Genomic DNA, 9,125 nt, shown 5'->3' with positions numbered 1-9,125 from the left:
CGACTTTAGCGGAACGAGCGATGAGGCGGCAGATGAGCTTTCGGCTGGCAGCGATGCTACCCAGTAGGGTGCAGAAGTTGGCGGAGTGGGGCACTCGTCGAGGAAGACCTCGACTGACGGCGGCACTATTGCAGATAAGAGAAGTTGCTCACCGGGCTGTGCCGTAGATGCTGTATCGTCCGTCTGGGAGACGGGATGGCCGGAGGCGCTGAACAGGGTGGCGCGAGGCGCATCTGTCGCTGAGTTCGCTGACGTGACAAACCGCGGTGGGCCAGGCACCTCAACGAGCTGCTGAGGGAATGACTGCGGACTTCGGGTCGTGGAGTCGTCGCACAGTGCTGCTAGCGAAACCGGGGTAGCAGGATCTGCTGCCGGAAGCGATGCGGTAGCGTCTGGTGCGGTCGGTGCTAAAGAAGCCGGACCGGAGACGCTGGACTGGAGTGGCGGCGAGGCGGCGAGGGGCTGCTGCGGCGGGCCGGATTCTGATGAAGGCTGCGTGGGCGCGGGCGAGGCCGCTGCAGGGCCAGAGGCTGGCGGCGGCGAAAACGGGTCCGCTGCGTCGTAGAGCGGCGGCGGAACGTAGTAGGCGCCGAAGTCCGCCAAGACGGCCGCACGCAGCTCATCGTATGGCCGGCAGCCGAAGGCAGAGTAGGTGAGCCGACACAGGAGGTCGGGCGGGAGGATGTCGCAAAGGACTGCGTGTTTAAACGGCTGGATGGTGATGCAGTTCAGGTACATCGCAGCCTCCAGTTGGGTGAACCACCCGCCGACGCCTGCAGGCCGGAACGCCGGGAGCGGCGGGTCGAAACTTGGGTGCTGCCAGTACGCCATGCTAGGACGCCGCTGGGATAGAAGGCACGGTTCGCCGGGTCACCACTGTTGAGGATTTGCGGGGTCGCAGCGGAGCATCAGAGAGAGATGACCAGCGTGGCAGACTTCTAGTTCCGAACTGCCCGTGCCGGGCGTGCGCCCCGAGCACGCGCTGTCCATCTTTATTTTCTTCTAGCGCGCGCTGTAACGCCGATCTCAGCGCCGGCGCTTTATAGCGTCGCCGGGCGCTATAACCGTTAATGGATAATACCCAGTTAATTTGCGATTCTCTGATGACATTGCCTTGCTAAGTCACTCGGAAGATGAGCTGGAAATCATTATCAATGCTCTGCCGCGGTGACGTAGTGGTTACAGTGCTCGGCTGATGACCCAAAAGACGGGGGTTCGACACAGACCACAGCTGTGGAATTTCGATGGAAGCGAAAATCTAGAGTCTCATGTGCTGTGCTATGCCAGAACACAATGAAGAACCCAGGGTGGCCGAAATTATCATAGGCAAACCAAAAAATATTTTCGAAAAATGACTCTTGATCTTGCGTTGATGCCTTGTTGAATCAACTTGAAACCAACATTAACCCAATGTATGTTGAGCCTACTCAACATCTACTGAATAAAATTTTGGTTGGTAGTACTCAACAGTCTATATTGGAGAATTTAAGTCTATTTTCAGCCGCAAAAGCGTTTGCAGAACATACAAATAGTAAATTTAGGCCCATAGTAGCATTAGTTGAAACGTAAGAATCGATTCCTTTTAGAAAGTATTCGATAGAACAAGTACTCCGCGGCATTGTGTATTTCGGTAGATTAGGGGTACGGTCTTTCATAAATGAAGTTACGCTAAAATTGCATATGTCGTGATAGTTAAAAGCACTGTGGAACATGACAATGTTCTGTACTACCATGTGATCTCATCGAACCGTTCATAATGGGCGGGTTTCTCCAACAGAGAAAATATCTTTTTTCTTGCATATGTTGTTCTCGGTTTTCAAAATCCTTTCGAATCCCACACATTAATATATTTCTTGCTAGCTGCTATTCAGGTATTGTAATGGAAAGCCTAGAATTCTTTAATTTTAGTATATGTAAGGCTGCGTGCTTACGAGGAGGACTAGAGGCAAAGAAACGATTACATCATCACGCGTGCGCAGCCGTAGAGTTTGTTTCCTTGCCTCTTTTCGATGTTCTGTTCGCCCAGTCGTACCTTTCCTCAAACTCAAGACACTAGCTCGCTAGAACACTCTACTGTAGCTTTAATTTTGTTTTAGGCTTGTCTTTTGGCGGTCTGTAATGGTCAAATGTTTAGGAGAATCCCCCAAGGTGGAGTAGATTTGTAATAAGGGAGTAATTACTGATTGACATCCACCCAAGCGCGGCCAAACGGCTACGAAGGAAAGCTGTACAGCTTTCTCAGAAACTTCGCACTTAAAGAAAAATTCGTCCTGGTCCGGGGTTCGAACCCGGGACCACTGTTTCACCGAGCAGTCGCTCTACCGACTGAGCTAACCGGGACGGCAAGCTTATGGTAGGGCGAGAGCGAATTGATCAATAACTCGAAATGGGAACAGTGTTGGTTAAATGTTTAGGGGAATCAGCAAATTACCTGGGGTTGGCTGATGATGATGATTATGTTGAGGAAAAGAGTGTCTTCTATGGTCGCCAGGGAGATCAAGCAGAGCAGGCATACTCGGCTTGCACAATTTCAATTAGCGTCTTCTTTCCCGCCGCGCTGGCTAATTGGTTATGGCGCTCGGCTGCTGACCCGAAAGACGCGGGTTCGATCCCGGCCGAGGTGGTGGTGTGTAACTTTTTAATACTCAGAGAGAGTTTGGGGATCAGAAGACCCCGCTACATGGTCGATATCCTTAGTCCGGGACACCGCACGACGAGGCCCCGTCTCGCGCCCGCTTTACTAGAGCCCTTTGGGACTCCAGTGTGGAGCAGTTGAGTAGGGCAGTCTCCCATGCCCCTGGAGTGGGGGTGGGTAAGGGGGAAGGTGAGGATTCTGATTACATGCCCACACCATGTGAAAGATATCGCAGATCTCTCCACAGTGCGGGCAGCGCCCATCTGTGTTCAGATCAAAGTGTTTGGCGATGGCAGGACAGAGAAGAGTTCCTGTCTGCAGGCGCCGCAGAGTTCGCTCCTTCTCCGCCTTCTCATCAATACGTTTCTGTGCCCGGCAGCACTAAAACATTTTGATCCCTCCTTTAACGGCAGCTGCCCGCACTGTAATGCGGTGTCTTCTGACAACTATCACATGGTGTGGGCCTGCCCCTTCAACCCGGCTATTCCCCCCATCCCGAACCCAACCCCGGAGGACTGGGAGGCGACCCTACTCGGCTGCCACGACTTACAGGCCCAACAAGCCTTAGTCGGGCGCGCCCGGGCGGAGGCCACCGCCACTGGGGTCCCATACTAGGGACCTCCACCTAGTGCTTGTAAGGATCGGTCCCTTACTGACTGATCCAAACATACCTCCTGTCCCTTCTTAAAGGGATACTGAGGCGGTTTTCGAATCCGCAAATTTTTTAGGGTTTTGAAGTAGTGTCATTACTGACCACGTCTGTGAAATTGTTTTTTCGATTTTGGCCGAAACAGTGGCGCAATCACCAATTGAAAACGCGATGTTTAAATCTCCCGCGCCCCGCGCGACCGCAGGAGAGGAGAACAGCGGAGAGGGAAACCTCGTCCATGGCGGCCAACGTGACGTCACGTTGAGGAGCCGGGGATATTTCGGCGCACCCGAGAGAGCTTTCAGCGCGCGCTGTTTCTCGTGCTGCGTGCGTTGTTCCTCGTACTGCGTGCGTTGTGACGTACAAATGATGTCAGACGACCTTGAGGATCATGTTCAACACGAGGTACTACTCTGCTTTCGTGTCCACGAACAACTACGCCCGCGACTGTGTCGTCTTCCACTGTTTTCCGCAAGATCATACGCTCGCAGCGCAAGCGCTCGCTGCTTTGACGAAGAATTCAAGCCGACCAAAGCAAGCGTACTCTGCTCGAAGCACTTTCGTGAGACCGGCTACATGCAGAGCTTGTCCCTAATGTGATCTCTGGAGATTTCTGTCGCGGCTGAACCATGACGCAGTTCCTTTCATTTCCTCGCGCATGAGAGGCATGTCACCATTTCAAAAAAGCGCCTCTTGTAAAAGCAGAAACATGCCCCTGCAGAAACCTAATAGAGGCTCAAGCATGTGCTGCACTTCTCAGCTTAGGTGCGGCCATACCACCTGAGGCGTGCTCAGCAAGGCTCGGTTAGTGATTTTATACTCGGTTCGACGTGTCCAAGCAAGCAAGCAAAGCAAAACACAATAAAGCAAAGCAAGCAAGCATTGAAGCTCTTCATATGCGACATCTCGTATAATCGTATCTAAGCGATTAAAATGAAAGCGTTCGACGTTCTGATTTCGCATGAAAATTTAACAGAGAAATGAATGCCAACCAAGTTTTTGCAAAAAAACACCATGCCTAGCAACCTTAGTCGGTTTCTTCATCGAGCTGTGGCAGCGAACGAGTTGCAGCTAGCTTGGCTCTTAAACACACATATAGTTGGCCACTTTCTTCACTGAACCTAAACTGCAAACCTATAGGAAGGGCGAACGTTTCCGAGGCAGCGATTAATATTTTCTGGCATCTGCTGAACGCGCCACGAGTGAAGCAGCAGCCTTGTGCGCGTATTTAGCTTGGTTGCCAGCGCACAATGATCCCTTCAATATCCTGTGGTCACATGCCTCGCAGTGCTTGGCCACTGCGCTTCGCTAATTTTGACATCAGCTTCGTGCTGCTTCATCGTTTCCTTGAAATACTTTCTTGCCCCAACCTACGCCGGGTAGTGAGAATAGGATTTTTTGTACACAGCGCTTTGGGCCTTTTCTTTAGGATGACGCTCTTTCGGGCGCGCCTGGAGGCGTCCGGTGGTGGTAATTGACTTTAGTATTGTTCGCACCCCTTCCTTCCTTTCCGAGAATACCAGCCGAGGTTGTGCTGGCACCTTTTACGCATGATCTGCATATATATACGTGTCGTTCACGCTAGCGTATGCTTGTGCTAGGCGTAGAATTTTTTGCTCGTGTCTTTTTTGCTTTCAGGTGATACGTGGAATGAACAAACTGTAGTATCCTTTTCTTTGGAGGTCAGTAAAAAAATAGTCGCCATATTCTCTTTTACAACGCCACGGAAAGCTGCGATCTGCACTCAGCGCAGCGCCGCATCCGCATCGGCAGCTTCTCCAGTCCTCAAAGTGACGTCACGACCTCTCTTGACCAATCACGGGCGGCGGCGCGCCGCGCGGCGTGCCCCGCGGCACAGGCCGCATATTTCTGCTAAAAAAGGCAATTCGCGCTTGTTTTTGCCTTATTTGGATGCGATATTCGAGCATACAGCATGAAAAACTATAGGACGCCGCTGCCTGCCGGATTTTCAAAAAAAGTGCTTCAGTCTCCCTTTAATAAATGTTTTCACCACCACTACCGCCTCCGCTTTCTTGAGGCTTTTACAGGGGGTACGTGTCCGCAAACACTTCCCCACAGTGTGGACACTCGCCCGAAAAGGCCGAATTGAAATGTTTAAGCACTGCCGGGCACAGTACCGCGTTGGTCTAGAGGCGAAGAAGCCAACGCTCCTCTGCTTTCTACAGGCCATTACAGGGGGGTGGGTATCGGCCTCGAGTGGTTTCATACAGGAGAGAGATCTCCCGAAAAATAATAGCGAGAATAAAATCAGTAGCCGGATCAGGAAGCGAGAGAGGCGATGCCCTGTGGTTTATATGTATATTAAAGTCGGACACTCACCCTGCCACCCTGAGAGGTGGCAGGTAATGGTTGATCGCGATAGTTTACTCACCGTTGTCAGCGCAAACGCACACAGCTCTCTCATTACCCACGTACTACCTATAAGCGCGATTCAGGCGTCCACTCAGCCCCTTGGCAGGTGCCGGGTAGAGGCGGTGGCTATCGCAGTAATGCATTATGATTTTGAGGAACCGCAGAAGCGGTTTATGAGCTTCTGAGCCAGGAGAAGTAGGATGAGGAGCTCAGTGTGTGAACGCTCGGGCGGCCGCATCAGCGGCCTCATTGTCTCGTAGACCCTGCTAGCCAGGAGCCCAGATTACCTTTGTGCGAGTTGGATCGGCGGGAGCCCGTCTTAGAATCTGAGAGGCAAGAGGTGATATTTCCCCTGCCAGATAGTGTTCACAGGCCCAGTGGGAGTCTGTGATAACCGTTCTCGATTTTGGATTGGCGGCAGCGAGAGCTATTGCGACTTCCTCCGCTCGCGTTGAATTTGGGGCCCGAAAAGATAGCCCATCGACATTCAATCCCCGGTGGACTACGGCAGCCGTATAGAATCCAGCGGGCGACGGCTCTGTGATGTCCACGTAGTAGACTCCCTCCATATTGCTTCTCAAGCGCGCGAACCCGCGCTTGTCGTCTGCCTTCATTTGAAGTCATGTCCATGTTTCGCGGGAGCGGAGCGACCGAGAGCATAAGGCGCCACAGCACCGGAATGTTCTCCGTCCCCTCCGGTATGCAGGTGTGTTGGATGTGTAAGCGGTTTAGCAGGCGGCGACCAGGAGCCGTCTGCGAGAGCCGCGTGTATTGGTCCACGAGGTGAGCCTCCCGCAACTCCTGAAAAAAGTTTACCACTCCCAACGCCTTCAGTTTGTCGTTGGAGGTAGCCACAGGGAGGTCCAGTGCTCGCTTTGTTGCCTTAGTGATGATGGCGTCAATGCGCTCGTCGTGTTTTTTGGTGGTGCGTAGGTACGGCACGGCGTAGAGGATCCGGCTGGTCACGAAGGCATGAGCGAGCCGTAGCGTGTCTGTGCCCCGTAGACCACTCCGCTTGTTGGAAACGCGGTGGATCATGTGCCCTACCTGTTCACTTATGCGCTTGAGTTTCGCTATAGGAGAGTCCGGCCTAAGCCTGTTATCGATGAACAGACCCAAGATCCAGACCTCTGCCACTTCTCTGATCGGACCGCCCGACAGAGAAATGTATAGAGACGTGTTGTCCTTGTGGTTTGTCCTGACATGTAGAAGCTCTGAGTTGGCGGGAGCACATTGAACGCCACAGTCGGCAGCATATGCGTCGACTATGGATGCGGCCTGTTGAAGGCGATCCTCCATCTCCCCAAGCCTCCCCTCGGTGGTCCACATTGTAACATCGTCTGCGTAGAGCGCACGTTTTATGCCCTCCACCTGAGCCATTTGGTCGGGGAGGTGCATCATGGCGATGTTGAAAAGGAGCGGCGATAACCCCGCCCCCCGTGGTGTACCCCGTGTACCCACAGCGTACGGGCCGTATACCTCGTCCGTCCTCGATCCGGAGGAGTGCCCGACGCGCAGAAAGTCTCTGACATAGGCGAAGACCTTAGCCCCCCAGTTAGTGGTGTTCAAGTTACATTGTATGGTACCATGTTTAACATTGTCAAACGCCCCCTTAAGATCGAGGGCGAGAATGGCCTTCTCGTTTTGTTGCATGGCTGTGGGTCGTATTATGTCCCTTTGTAGTTGGAGTAGGACATCCTGTGCAGACATATGCGGGCGGAACCCGAACATAGTGTCAGCAAAGAGGCCCTTACCTTCCATGTATGGAGAGAGGCGATCCCGTACCATCGTCTCCATGAGGTTTCCCACACACGATGTCAGTGAGATGGGTCTCAAGTCGTGTGTAGTCACGGCTTTACCTGCTTTGGGCATGAAAGTGAGAAGCGATGTTTTCCATTCGGGAGGGAGTGGACACCCACCCCAGATATTATTTATGTATTGTAGCAAATGGAGGTAGGCCGAGTCCGAGAAGTTCGCCAGCAGATTCACTGTTATGCGATCCCGAACCGGTGCCCCACCTCGGCGCATTTTAGCCAGGGCTCCCTTAAAGTCATGCAACTCAAAAGGGGCGTCTAAATCCTCATTTGGCTTGCCGGAGTAAGTGTACTCGGGCCCAACCGGGTCATTTGTGCGGCAGAGATACCTGTCACACAAAGTGCCCGCAAGTTGCGCCGTCGTACTTTGGTTACCGTGCAGAGCTCGCCGGAGCTGTTTTTGCGTTTCCCCTTTCGTTTGAGAAGGGTCGCCAAGGCCCCTTCAAGCTGATCTGACGCGCTGCCGAGTTGCAGCGTTCTATCCAATTGGAGTTCGTGAGCTGTGCGGCATAATCCGCAGCCTGCTCCGTAAGTTGTGCAATGCGAGCTCTGCTCCAAGCTTGCGATTCGTTTTCTGCTTCTTCCACCGTTTTTGTTAAGTTCCGGCGCGCCTTCCACAGATGCAGGAGGTGATTGTCCACTGCGGGGATCTCGTCGGTGGTGTGAAGTGTTCGCGTGTGTTGTTTCTGTATGTTTGTGACCTGTGTTGCCCACTCCGCATAGCCGTCGGAGAATATTACGGCAGGGATGTCATCAGTGCGAAATTGCTGCCAATTGGTTATTCTGGCCTGTCCCCATTTTTTGAGGGCTGCCTTCGCCAAAGGCGTGATGCATAGAAGGCACTGATCGCTGCCCAAGGAATCCCCCAAGTTCTCCCACGTGGCGTTTCTAGAGTTCCTAACCAGAGATAAGTCAGGACACGTGTCACTGTTCACCAAGTTGCCCACACGTGTGGGGCAGGCCGGATCCGTGAGCAACGTAAGACGAAGGGTGGGGATGAGCTCCGCCAGCTTGCGTCCCCGGGCTTTCTCGAAGTGATAGCCCAAGTGAAGGCTGGGGGCGTTGAAATCTCCAACAATCACCAGGGGTTCCTTGTCAGCCAAAGTGAGTGCACGACAGAAAATTTCGCTGAAAGTAACGCGCGGCTTATGCGGGGGGTAGTATACGTCGAGTACATGTATTAACGGGTCGCGGCGCTTGAGAGGCAGAACCTTGACCATTGTGTATTCCTGCTCGATTTCCAGGTCAAAATCGACCTGAATCGCGGTGTATGCTTTATGCACCAGGATGCACGTCGAGGGGCCCCCTTGAAACGAGCTATACCGAGAGATTTAGCATCATTACCGGGCTCTTGCAGAGCAAGAAGCGCCGTTATGTCATCGAGGCACTGCAGGTAGAGCTGGAGGTGTGACCGTTTTTTTCCAGGCTCTGAAGCTGCTGCAGTTCAATTGAATGATTTCGAATTGTTCTAATTTGTTAGTTTTCTGAGAAGGTTTGCTAGCCACATTGATGTTTTTATTATTACGGGGCTGGGTAGCCACTCGATCCGGGGGCCTTCGCAGTCCCAGCCTGGGGCGGCATCAATGCTGCGGCCATCGGGCGGGAACCGCTTTCTTCGACAGCCTGTCGGGGAGCTGTTTTACGTTTTAGCTGC

General features: G+C 52.9%; 1 non-coding gene across 1 annotated transcript; it reads right to left on the bottom strand.

The window, feature by feature from the left end:
• Nucleotides 1-2,267: 2,267 nt before the first annotated feature.
• TRNAH-GUG (transfer RNA histidin (anticodon GUG)) lies at nt 2,268-2,340 on the bottom strand. Its single transcript has one exon. It is a non-coding gene; the product is annotated as a tRNA-His (tRNA).
• Nucleotides 2,341-9,125: the final 6,785 nt, after the last annotated feature.

This window comes from Amblyomma mixtum, chromosome 2 (genome assembly GCF_055824585.1).
Source record: "Amblyomma mixtum isolate Tamu chromosome 2, ASM5582458v1, whole genome shotgun sequence".
Taxonomy (NCBI): Eukaryota; Metazoa; Arthropoda; class Arachnida; order Ixodida; family Ixodidae; genus Amblyomma; species Amblyomma mixtum.
The sequence above is the reverse complement of the archived record's forward strand: the minus strand, read 5'-3'. Positions and strand labels throughout refer to the sequence as shown.